This window comes from Canis lupus, chromosome 21 (assembly GCF_048164855.1).
Source record: "Canis lupus baileyi chromosome 21, mCanLup2.hap1, whole genome shotgun sequence".
Taxonomy (NCBI): domain Eukaryota; kingdom Metazoa; phylum Chordata; class Mammalia; order Carnivora; family Canidae; genus Canis; species Canis lupus.
In genome coordinates, this window is record NC_132858.1 from 52,252,192 (window position 1) to 52,264,854 (window position 12,663).

Genomic DNA, 12,663 nt, shown 5'->3' on the forward strand with positions numbered 1-12,663 from the left:
CTAAAGAAAATTATAAACAAAAGAGGAGACATTATAACTGACACCCCAGAAATACAAAGGATCATAAGGATCATTAAAAATAATTCTACAATTGAAAAACAAATTGGTTAACCTGAGAAATATGAATAAATTCCTACAAACATGCAGCCTGCCAACAGTGAATCTTGAGATAGAAAATCTGAACAAATGGATGAAAACTAAAGAGACTGACATAGAAATAAAAACTCTCAATAAGAGAAGGCAGATAAGAACACTAAAAGAAAACCACAGACAGGTATCTCTGATAAGTGTATATAAAGATTTTTTTTCAGCAAATTTCTAGCAACTCCAATTCAACAGTACATTAAGGAGGTTGTATACCATGATCAAGTGGGATTTATCCTCAGATCCAAGGAAGGTTCAACATACACCAATAAAAATGATAAAACACATTAAGAGAATGTATAAAGGTTATTGGGTCCTTAAGACAGATGCAAAGAAAAAAGATTTGAGAAAATTCAACACACTTTCATGATAAAAGCTCTCAACAAATTCGTTTTAGAAGGGGCATTAATTTAATAAAAGTCACATATGACAAACCCACAGCTAAAATCATTCTCAATTGTGAAAATCTATAACTCTTTTTTCTATTGATATATCATATCAATAATATGTCATTTAGATAGTTATATAAAAATTTACATATATATATACATATATACACATATATACATACATATAAGTACATATATGTATATATTAAAGACGCTGCATTTGGCAAGAGCAAGAAAATAACATAAAAGAAACAAAAGGTCTGTTTCTCATGACTATTACATCCCAGAATCACTAACAAACATAAAGTAAGAATTTCCAAATTAATTTTAAAATATTATTTGTGGCTAGTGTTACAGCAAATGTTGCTGACAAAGATATATATATAAAATTCAGTTTTCAAAAGAAGAAGAAGCAAATATTACCATTTGTGACAACATGGCAGTCCTTGAAGGCATTATTTTAAGTGAAATATGTCACACAGAGAAGGACAAATATTGTATGATCTTACTTATATATGGAATCCAAAAATATCTAAAGTCAAAATCATAGAAACTTAGAGCAGATTGTGGTTGCCTTGGGTTTGGGGAGGCGGTGAGAAATAGGGAGATGTTATTCAAATGGTACAGACTTCTAGTTATAAGATGAGTAAGTTCTGGAGATCTGACACTCAGCACAGTGATTATGATTAACAACACTGTGTTATATGTATGAAAGTTGCTAAGAGAGTAAATATTAAGTATTCTTAGCACACATACAAAAAATATAATTATGTCAAGTGATGAATGTGTTAACTAAACTTATCGTGGCAATCGTTTAGCAATATATACATGTATCAAATGATCATGTTTTACAGCTTAAACTTGCATGATTTATATTTCAATTATATCTCAATAATGTTGGAAAAAAGAATTCTTCATGAGAGATATTTGTGCTAGGCTTAAAATATTCCTTCACATTATCTTTGGAGCAGAAATTATTAAAGATGCTGCATTTGGCAGGGGCAAGAAAATAGCATACAAGAAAGAAAAGGTCTGTTTCTCATGCCTATTACATCCCAGCATCAGTAAGAAACATAAAGTAAGGATTTCCAAATTAATTTTAAAATATTATTTGTGGCTAGTGTTACAACAAATGTTGCTGACAAAGTCAGTAGGGCTTTTTCCCTTAACAGGTCTGAGGAGTATAGGAAAGATTCTTAAAAGAAACCATTGAAATGAGATTTAAAGAATAAGTAGATTTTCACTGTCTAAAAATTTCAGACAAAGAAATAGCATCTTCACTCTCAGTAGTTACTAGAGTGCCTCATAGAAACAGGATGATAGATGTTCCCAAAAAATTCTACCTTCACAGGTTTATGCTTTTTTTTAAATTTATTTAAAAGTGGTGTTCCCAAAAGAGATGGGGGAGAGAGACAGACAAGATGCTTAAAAATAGCTTATTTTGTAAGGGAAGGCTTCAGTGTATGTATCTGTACTGTTTCTGTTTATTTGCCTGTCTTTTTTTTTTTTTTCTTTCTTCTACTTGGGATTTCAGGCAACCAGTTTGACATGCTTGCTTGCTCTTCCTCACTGCAAAGGTAGATTGACCAATACATCTTAGAAAGCAAGACCAATAAGGAGTATATGAAGAAATAAATACAAAGACATATTTAAGCAAGTATGCCACCCTAAATTATGAAAGCAGAGACTGAAAAATAAACCTATAGACTGATACATCTTATAAACATAGATGCAAAAATTCTCACAAAATATTAGCAAATGGAATCCAAAAAGGTATAAAAATAATGATAAACCACAGCCATGTAGGATTTATCCCAGGTGTGTAAGACTGGTTTAACATTTGAAATCCAATTAATATAATTTATCATATTAATAGACTGAAAAAGGAAAATCGCATAATCCAAACAATAGATATAAAAATAATAATTGGACAAAATTCAACAACCATTCATGATAAAAACTCTCAGTAAACTGGGAACAAAATGAGACTTCCTCAATTTGATAAAGAACGTATGCGAAAAAATCTACAGCTAACATCGTCCTTCATGGGAGAAACATGAAAGCTTCCAATTAAGATCAGGTCCAAGGCAAGAAGATCCCCTCTCATCATTTATCTTCAACATCATACTGCCAGCCTTTGCTAATGTAATTAGGCAAGAAAAGGAAATAAAAGGTATACAGATGGAGCAGAAATACATACAACTGTCTTTGGTTTCAAATTATATGAATGGTATGCAGAAATTCCAACAGAATATACAAAAAACAAAAAAAAAAAACCCTGGAACTAATAAGCAATTTATTAAGGTTGCAGGATGCAATATTAATGCAAAACAATCAATTGCTTTCCTATACACAAATAATAAAAAGTGGAATTTGAAATTAAAGATACAATGACATTTACATTAGCATGCAAATTAATGAAATACTTAGGTATAAATCCTACAAATTCTATTTAAGATATACATGAATAAATTTATAAAATTCTGATGAATAAAATCAGAGAGGAGCTAAATAAATGGAGAACTATCCCATGTCATGGGTACAAAGACTTGATATTATCAAGATGTAAGTTGTTCCCAATTCGATCTGCAAATTCAGTGCAATCCCAACCAAAATCCCAGCAAGTTATTATGTAGGTATTGCCAAAATGATTCTAAAGCTTATATGGAAAAGCAAAGACCCAGAACAGTCAACAATATTGAAGGGAAAGAGAAAGCTAGAGCACCGATGGTGCACAACCTCAAGACTTACCCTAAACTACAGTAATTAGTAGTGTGGTTTTGGCAAAATAATAGACAAATAGATCAATAGAATGGAACAAAGCCTAGAAATAGACTCACATAAATATGGCCATGTAATTTTTGACAAAGGAGTAAAGGAAATGTAATAAAGCAAAGATACTTTTACAACAAATGATGTCAGAATAACCAGACATCCACATGCAAAAAACACAAACAAAAGTAAAAAATAAAATCTACTCACAGACTTTACAGTCTTTACAACTAACTCAAAATCACTCATAGACCAAATATAAAATGCAGAAGTATCAAGCTCATAGATCACATAATATAAAATCTAAGTGGCCTGGGTTTGGTCATGCCTTTTTAGATAAAAGACCAAAGACATAATCCATGTGAGAAATAATGGATAAGCTAGTTTTCATTAAAATTAAACTTCTACATTGCCAAAGGTAGAATCAAGAGAATAAGAAGAAAAACCTGACTGGGAGAAAATACATGCAAAACACATATCTGATAAAGGACAATTGTTAAAAATGTATAAAGAACTCTTAAAATTCAACAATAAAATATTCGGTCAACTTGAACAATTAAAAAATGAGCCAGAGACCATAATAAACCTGTCACCAAAGAAGATATATGCAAATGGGAAATAAGCATATGAAATCATGCTCCACATCACATGTCATTAGGGAAATGTAAATTAAAACATTAGTGAAATGCCTCAACATACCTATTAAAATGACCAAAATCCAAAATAGGTCAACGTCAAATACTGGTAAGGATGGATCAAGAGTAACTCTCATTCACTGCTGGTGGGAATGCAAAATGGTACAGCCACTTTGGAAAACCATTTGGTGGTTTCTTACAAAGTAAACAAACTCTTATCATATGACCCAGCATTCATGCTCTTTAGTATTTACCCAAAGGAGTCGAAAGTTATGTCAAAAAAAAAAAAAAGTGCCTATAGATATTTCTAGTAGTTTTATACATAATTGCCCAAACTTGGAAACAATCACAATTTCCTCCAGTTTATGGTTTGATTATAAAAAAAACAAAAAAAAACTGTGAGACATAAGACAATGGAATATTTTTCGCTGCGATAAACATGATTTACCAAGCCATGACAAGACAGAGAGAAAACTTAAATGCACATTATTTTTTTTTTTTAAATGCACATTATTAAGTGGATGAAGCCAATCTGAAAAGAGTACACACTGTATGATTCCAATATATGACATTTTGGACAAGGAGAAACTATGGAGATAATAATCAGTGGCTGCCAAAGGTTTGTGTCATGGAGATAAATAAGCAGAGCACAGAAGATTTTTAGGGCAGTGAAATACTTGGTTGATGTCAGAAAGATGAATATATGTCATTACATATGTATTTAAACATTTATTTAAATCCACAGGTCCTATACAGCACTGAAACTGAGCTCTAAGAGAAACTGTGGACTTTGGATATTATGATTTGTCAATGTAGTCTTGTGTTTGGGAAAAATTGTACCATTCTGGCAAATATTGTCGATAATGGGGGAGGCTGTGCATATGTGGGCTCAAGGTGTAGATAGGAAATATCAGTACCTCCCTCTCAATTTTTGTTGTGAATCTAAAACCACTCTTCAAAAGGTCTCAAAAATAAAATTAAATTAAAAGGCTTTAAGGAAAAGATGCAAATTTAAGAAATGTTTTATATCTTTTGGTTCAGCTTCTCACTGACATTTTTCTGACATTATTCCAGGCCAGCGTTCAGGAATTCCTCCAGTTACTGTCATAATCACTCAGAGGATGCAAATACAGTACCACTCTCTTTTACATGAAGAATCAAGCTGGCAGACAGCCTTTGGGGGACAGAGGAAGAAGACCTAGCTCTCTATGCATTTCTTAATCCACTTCTGATCCCATTTTACCGGTTCATTGACCAGTGATTTATCTCATTAGAATTAGAAATTAAACCAGTCAGCATATGTAACTGTTTTCAGCATGTAGTTCTCAGAGATCCACAAATAAGACAGTCCATCGGGAGACCAGAGTGTACTTTTAGATTATGGTGCAATTGGTAGAGGAACTTCTATAAAACTGAAATTTGGGGCAGCCTCGGTGGCTCAGCAGTTTAGCATGGCCTTCAGCCCAGGGTGTGATCCTGGAGACTCAGGATCGAGTCCCACGTCAGCCGCCCTGCTGGAGCCTGCTTCTCCCTCTGCCATAGTCTCTGCCTCTCTCTTTCTCTCTGTCTCTCATGAATAAATAAATAAAATCTTAAAGAAAATAAAATAAAACTGAATTTTGATGTGGATGTTGTTCATTCATTTTTCTCTTACACCAACCCTTGAAAAATAGTGAAAGGTGCATGAACATAAAGGACATCAAGGTCTCAGTAAAAACTGCCTCAGATGCAGGGAATCAAAGATCATTATGAATTTATGTTTCTGCCTATTTGTATACTACTCTTTGCAAACATTTCATGTAAAAAGTATTTTCAGAAAAAGAGGTTGAACAAATCAAATCATTTTCCCTTTTAATCTCATTAAAAAAATCACAAAACATTAACACACTTTCAATTAAAAAAAGAGCCATGAAAACACATTATAAATAATCTAGCTGATAGTGTAAACTTTAAGCTGGAGTAAGGGAAGATGGTAACAGTCAATAGAGATCTACCCATATATGCGACTGTGAGAGTTTCTCTCCATGTTGGTTATGTGATATAAATAGTCCAAATTAGGATGCCACTTATAAAGCAAGATAGAACAAAGGAATTTGGGATGTCAACATGGATCCAGATGTGTACTATGGAATGTTAAAGATTTGGATGATCAGAGGTTTACAGTCACCTCTTGAGACATTTTACTTTTTTCTTCCTAAAATTTTGACTTGCTCATTTTGTTGTTTTGATTTTTTTTTTCCCACAAAAATCATCTTAAAGGTAAAAAGGAAGCAGGAGATAGCAAAATTAGCTGGTCTGTCCCTGACCAGAGTCAGTTAAATATGTACAAAAACTTCCAAATGCTGAACAGGAAGCACTGGCTTCCAAAATTTGGTGTTAGCTACACAAACCCTTGGAGCAAAAGAGGCTGTGTGCAAACATGGAGGGGATTGTAAAAATTAAGGAGAATACAGTTTTAAGAAAAAGACATACATTAGAAAAAAATTGATGGAAGAAATTTTTTGAAATACTGAGTATCCTTTTTGCTCCAGTTCATGTTCTCAAACTCTTTCCAAAATGCTTATTGCATAGAACAAACAGAATTGATAATTACAAAGATGAGTTAAAAAACAAAACAAAACAGAATTTACCCACAGGTTTCATATCCAAAAAAAAAAAGGGGGTAAAATCTAATGGATGAATTACTAATGAAGTAAGATTCTAATAAATAAATGAATAATGAGAAATGTATTATAAAGAATTGTTTCAACAAATAAAATAAATCTCCAGACAAACATATAACTACTAAGTCTGACTATCAAGAAATTAAAGGAAATGCCAATGAAACAATCATGTTGACAGATATCAAGAGGAATCAGAAGTTTAAAAATATTCATGAGGTACAGGTTAAAATACAAGCCCACAAATATAAAATTGAGTTACACAAAAGTGATGTCAGTCTCATAAGAGACATTTTAAACGAAATTTGTGAAAACATGAACAAGCAGAAGAAAGAAAAGTTAAAATTCATATATATATATGAATTCATATATATGTGGTTTATATATACATGCATATTACCAAGAAGAAATTAAAAATGAAACAATCACCTATAGCATGTAAGACATGCAATATAGATCTAGTTTGTTCAAAATGAGGAAGTGATCTGAAATTTGTAGATATCTTTTATAGGAATGCTGTTTATCATCCCCTAAAATGATTAATCATAATCCAATTTGCTAGTTTTAACAGATCTAAAACAAGTTATATTATGGCTATCAATTGACCAATCATATTTAAAGGTATTAAAATAAAGATGGGGGGCAGGAAGAAAATGCCCTTAAAGTCAAACAATCAGTGTCCCTGAAGCACATGCTATGACAAATGTGACATAAATATGTACAAATAAAATAATGCAATCATAAATTGATGAAATTCTCACCCTGCATATTGAAAAGTCACTAAACTAAGCCAAAAGACACTAAAAATTAAAAAAACAAAAAACATATGGAAAAAAGAAGGGACAAAATCAGGCTTCTTCCCCATTACATTCAAGGCCATAGCGTATCCTCACTCACATTATAAGGAAACTCTCAGGTGTTCTCAAATAGTCAAAGATTGGGGGATTAAGTTTCCTGAGCCTCCTTTGTTGAATTGACTACACGATGAAGAATTTCTGACAACAAAGGCAGTCAGGAGGATTTGGAAGAAGTAGAGAGGAAGTTAATTTCTTCATCTTTGAAAGAGGACACGAAAAGGTAGTGATTTATTTTTGAAGTTAAGAATAAAGAAAAATAAACTTATGAGGTATAAGTACTATAAAGACTGGAAAGTCTTTCATAACCAATAGGTGCAGTTGTCTACCACAACTTCTTTATCCACTCATGTCAGTGGACATGAGTGTGGTTTCTATGGCAGGTGTATTTTGCTTTTCAATGTCTATGCATATTCTGACATTTTACTAATAATATTCAGAACGTTAATGTAATATATTTCTTTTTTTATTGTGATAAAACTGATAACAGAACTCTCTGTCCATCCATTCAGCCATGGATGGCCACCTGCCACCTCCAGCTTTTGGCTACCAATGAACAATGCTGCCATAAACCTGATGTACAAGTATATTTGTGTCCTTTCATTTTTTTGTTGTTGTTGTTGTTGTTCTATATCAAGAAATAGAATTGCTTGTTTGTAAGACAAACAAAGTCGAGCTTTTGAGGAAATAACAAATTTTCCACAGCAGCTACATCATTTTACATTACCACCAGCAAAGCAGCTGAGTTTCAATTTTTCCATATCTAACCAATACTTATTATTTTCTTCTTTTTTCTTTATTTTCTTTGTTTCTCTTCTTTCCTCCTTTCTTTGGTTCCTTCCCTCTTTCTTTCTTTCTTTCTTTCTTCTTTCTTTCTTTCTTTCTTTCTTTCTTTCTTTCTTTCTTTCTTTCTTTCTTTCTTTTCTTTCTTTCTTCCTTTCTTCTTTCTTCTTTCCTTCTTTCTCCCTCCCTCTCTTTCTTTCTTTCTTTCATCCTAATGGGTGTGAACTGGCTCTTAATATGTTTTGATTTCTATTTCCTTAATGACTAGTGATGTAGAGCATTCTTTTCATGTGCTTATTGGCCATTCTTATATTTCCTTTTGGGAAAAGTTAATTCAATCTTTTACCCATTTTTAAATGGGATATTTATTGTCGTTGCCTTTGAATTATAAGAATTCTTTACACATTCTGGATATTAGGGGATTAATATATTAATATATCAGATATAATATATCTGATTAATATATCATATATATTTTATGGAAATATTTTCTCCATTCTATGAAACGTCTTTCACTCTCTTAATGGTGTTCTTTAATACATCTTTTCTCCTTAATTTTGATGAAGTCCAATTTATCTATTACTCTTCTTTTTTGCCCATGTTTTTGGCATCCTATTGAAGAAAATGTCACCAAAACCCAATCTCATGAAAATATTGTCTTGTTTCCTTTAAAGAGTTTTATAGTCTTAACTCTTACATCCATTTTCAATTAATTATTTTATGTGGTGTAAAAGAAGGATCTAACTTCATTCTTTTGCACATCTCTGTATATTTGCACTGGATGAAAGACATACTGAGAATTTTCAATGTTCTCTGTAGTTGCATTATGACTCCAAGAGGCCATCTGCTGAGAAAACATTACCTTGGGAAGTGTTCCTTGCAGGTATTTTTGTAAATTAAAGCTACAACTTTATGATAGAAATATGTTTTACTCCATGAGCACTTGTAATATTACCTTTCTACCTTTTTTTCTTTTTTTTTTCCAAAAACTGTATTAGATTACCAGAAAATGTAAGTACATATCACCAAGTATTTATGGTGTGGATGTCATTTGATTTTCACCAGTGCAATATTTAAAAATTACAAAAATAGAAACTAAAAATACAAGTGCTTGGCAAGTCATACTCACCTCAAATTTTTTTGTTTCAAAGAGAAAATCAATACCCAATTGCACAATACCTGGAAATAACCATTAAGAGAACAGTGCATATCAATTTTTGTAGACATTAATTTAGCCTGGGTCAGAGGAAATTTTTCTGGATGTTATAGTAGCACCAGAGTGTATAACTGGTTCTTCACAATAGAAGCCAACATGTCTTGAACCAGTGCATCAGGGTGAGAGTCAGAGAAGCCTGGCTCAGGAAGTCTGACTCACTGGACACACTTCACAGAGATCCAGAAAGCCAGCACATCAGCACCTCCAACAGAGACTAAGAGCTGGATGAGAACATGGGCATACACATTGGATGCTCTTTTCCAATTCCACAGCCACCCAGGCCCATGAAGAGAAGAAACATCAAAATGCATATTATTTATAAGGAGAGACAATCATTTGACATAGGCTAAGGAAATGAGACTGAGACACTATCCATCTATCTGCTGACCTTATTTTTCATCACCAAACTCCAGTGATTTTGTTTCATCATTGTTTCTCAAAGTGTGATCTGAATCACTCATGTTGGGGTGACCTGCCATGCTTGTGGAAATGCAGTTCCTGGGTCTATCTCAGGCCTTCATGAGTCAAAATTATTGTTTTGAGTAGAGCTTGAGAGTCTGCCTGAATTATCACCAGGCACCTTTACTCTCTTATTTGGAAACTACAGTCTGAGAATTGCAGCTTTATATTTCTGCTTATGCATTGCAAGCCTGTGATATCAAAGACCACACTCACCTATTAATACTTCTTTATGTTTTAACTAAGTTTCTAGTTATTTTATTTTTTTATGATTTTATTTATTTATTAATGAGTGACAGAGAGAAAGAGGCAGAAGCATAGGGAGTAGGGGGAAGCAGGCTCCATGCAGGGAGCCTGATGTAGGACTCCATCCTAGGACTTCGGGATCATGCCCTGAGCCAAAGGCCGATGCTCAACCACTGAGCCACCCAGGGATCCCAAGTGTCTAGTTTTTCAAGTAGTATTCATGCTTTTTAAATGCTTTAGTGTACACAGCTCCTTTCCTATTTTTCTCCAGGTTTGGATGGTGACTGTGGATGGGCATTGATATGGATGACAATCTTAGCCACCGACGCCCAGTGACAGAGACCATCAGAGACTGAACCACCCTGTCTGCTGATCAGCTACACAACTTGTGCAGCTCCTGGAAAACATACTCCTGCTTTCTTGGACAATGATTCTCCCAATGTTATGGTAGATGGGAAACCAGTGAAGTTGAGCTATTGGGAGGGAGGTAGATAAGATTATCTTACCTGTGACAGAAGCATTCTTACCCACGTGTTTTGCATCATTTATAAATGTGCATGCCAAGAGGTGTGCTGAAGTGTGACATCTTTTCCCCAACACTCCTATCATCCCAGGCAAAGCTAAACTTTTTCATGACTAAAAAAGCAAAGGGGAAGAAGCCAACTCTCATTACATATCCACAAAGTTCAACTCTGACTAAAGAATCAGCATTATTAAATATCTGAATATTCAGCTCCCACCCAGGGAGACCTCAAGTGTTTATGAAACACTTAGAGCAGTTTCATGCCCAGACCTATAAAGGTTGAGAAGAGACAAAATTTTCTGCTGCAAATACCAGTACCTTTGACCTTTATTGATTTTTCCTGCATAAAGCCCTTTTGGATTTGCTTAAAAAGTGATAACACCTATATCTTAACTGACAGGTTTTACCACAGATTACTTTTTTCCATGAAAATATTTTGAACCCAAGAGTAATTTCAAAAGTTTTGTTTGAATAAAATATAGGAGTTTATACTTTTACATACAATTAAAATTCAGTTCTAAAATGACAAACTTCATAAAGCCTTATTTTTCAGAAGATTTGGTCTTAATCCTACTAGGTATTACCCAAATATTTTCTGAAGTTAGTTACATTGTTGTGCTATGAGTACTAAGCACTCAACATTTTAAAGACCTTTATCTTTAAGAAGACACATCTTGTGATTTAGGAAATGTAGGCACTTTTTTTTTGAAGATTTATTTATTTTAGAGAGAAAGAGGCAGAGTGTGAGTAGGGGGAGGGGCAGAGAGAGAGAGTTAATCTCTAGCAGACTCCCCACTGATTGCAGAGCCCCATTCAGGGCTCCATCCCAGAACTCTGAGATCATTACCTGAGCTGAAACCAAGAGTCGGATGCTTAACCAACTGAGCCACCCAGATGCCCTGTAAGAAATATAGCGCTTTTAAAGCAATGTTTACATATATAAAAAAGTACATTATATGCTTTAATGTACACAGCTCTTTTTCTATTTACAGATGACTTCAATATGCCATCACTAAATAACTGCAAGTCTAGGTACTACATGGCCTTTCCTCCATGTCCATTCAACACAAGGTGGACCACATTCATATGTCCTTAGGGCCAAGGGAACTATTTGCATGAGGTGCGGACAGAGCTGGGACATGTTTTCTGCTGGGTCCTGACACCTCTATGGCAAGCCCATGATTGACAGAAGGTGTTCTGACTGATCCACTGTAGGGAATCCAAAAATTTAAATTGTAACCTCATCCACTGGTTTATTATGAAGATATATTTGTATTATATGTTGTGGATAATTATGTTCAACATTTCAATTTCTCCTTTTTAGTTTATCAATAATATATAATAAGAACACATTATTCAAAAGATGCTGTGAAAGTCATTATATATATAAATAATATATAATAGCATAAATGTCATTGTATAAGCAATGTCATATTCTTAATATTAATAAACATAAATACTTAGAAAAATGTCCCAAATTATAGCATGTTGTGTAAAATATACAGGAAATTTTGTACTCAGTTGAAAATGCTAAAACTCAGAAATCTAGAATGAACAAATAGGTAGAATGGAATGCATACAGAAAAGGAGGGAAGAAAAGAATTGTGGAAATAAAATCAAGTTTTTCAGAAACAAGATTCAAAAATAATTATTTTATTTTTGGAGATACATGATTACAATAAATAACTTTTGGCCTCAAATGTAAAAAAAAAAAAGCATTCATCCAACTGTATAGCTTTATTTGGACTAGGACTAAAAGTTAACAACATTGCCACTGGTTGGGTGGTCCTAGTGATGGATTTTCACTCCATGAGGACCATTCTTTCACCAATTTGAGTTCATGAATGGAAATGCCTTACCCATAGATCCCATATTTTCCTGGTAGAAGGACTCCAAACATCATACATGACAGTTGATCTTGAAAGTTGCTTCAAATCTTAGATTTTTTTTTTTATTTTAAGGAATTGAGATAATTGTTCTAC

At 33.4% G+C, this 12,663-nt stretch overlaps 1 long non-coding RNA gene across 1 annotated transcript in view; it reads left to right on the forward strand.

Moving 5' to 3' along the window:
- Positions 1-12,150, forward strand: part of LOC140613549 (uncharacterized) — a 46,826-nt gene extending 34,676 nt beyond the window's left edge. The window contains exons 2-3 of the long non-coding RNA XR_012014540.1: positions 10,430-10,605; positions 11,674-12,150. This is a non-coding gene — a long non-coding RNA (uncharacterized lncRNA). The remainder of the gene's footprint in view (positions 1-10,429; positions 10,606-11,673) is intronic.
- Positions 12,151-12,663: the final 513 nt, after the last annotated feature.